This window comes from Myxocyprinus asiaticus, chromosome 40 (assembly GCF_019703515.2).
Source record: "Myxocyprinus asiaticus isolate MX2 ecotype Aquarium Trade chromosome 40, UBuf_Myxa_2, whole genome shotgun sequence".
In the NCBI taxonomy this organism is placed as follows: Eukaryota; Metazoa; Chordata; class Actinopteri; order Cypriniformes; family Catostomidae; genus Myxocyprinus; species Myxocyprinus asiaticus.
In genome coordinates, this window is record NC_059383.1 from 34,818,801 (window position 1) to 34,819,593 (window position 793).

The following is a 793-nucleotide window of genomic DNA, read 5'->3' on the forward strand; positions in this document are numbered from 1 at the left end:
GAGAGCACACATCCCTGGGGGGCACAGGCTGATTGTACAGGTGCTGGAAGTGAATTTCCCCTGTCTCACAAGCTGCTGCCTGTCTGTAAGAAAGCTGGTAATCCACTGACAAATAGACATGGGAACAGAAAGTTGGTGTAATTTTGTCCGGAGAATAGCTGGGATGATGGTGTTGAAAGCCGAACTGAAGTCCACAAAAAGGATCCTTGCATATGTCCCTGATCTGTCCAGAGATGGGGGCCAGCTGGTTAGCACAGGATCTAAGACATGCAGGTGAAACGCCATCTGGGCCCTGTGCTTTTTGAGTTCAATACAAAATTCCAAAATTCTTGTATGTATTAGTGATGTTTGTTTTGCTTGCGTTGGTTTGGTGGAGCTGCTTCTTTTTCTCTGCTTCTGTTTTAATTGAAGTCTCTTAATGTCTAGTGACCATCCAGCTGCAATATACAAATTATTATTTTGACTCCTTGATTATTTTAATGCTGTTTTCAATGATTATGGAACAGCCTGCCCTGGGATTTTAGATCTGCTTATTCTGTGTCTGTTTAAAAGTCTCGTTTTGATGGCTTGTCAGTTCTTTAGTAAAAGAAGCTCATTGATCACTTAATGAGAACACAATACACCGCCTCAGCAACAGAACGATTGTGTAACGTATACTCAGACTCGAAGATGATGTTTGAACCCAAGCAGGTGTTTATTGACTCAAGACAAAAACACAAACAGAGACAGCAGGTAAGTGATGACATAACAGTTCTAGGCTGAAGTGTAGATAGTTTACATGATGAAGTCTGAT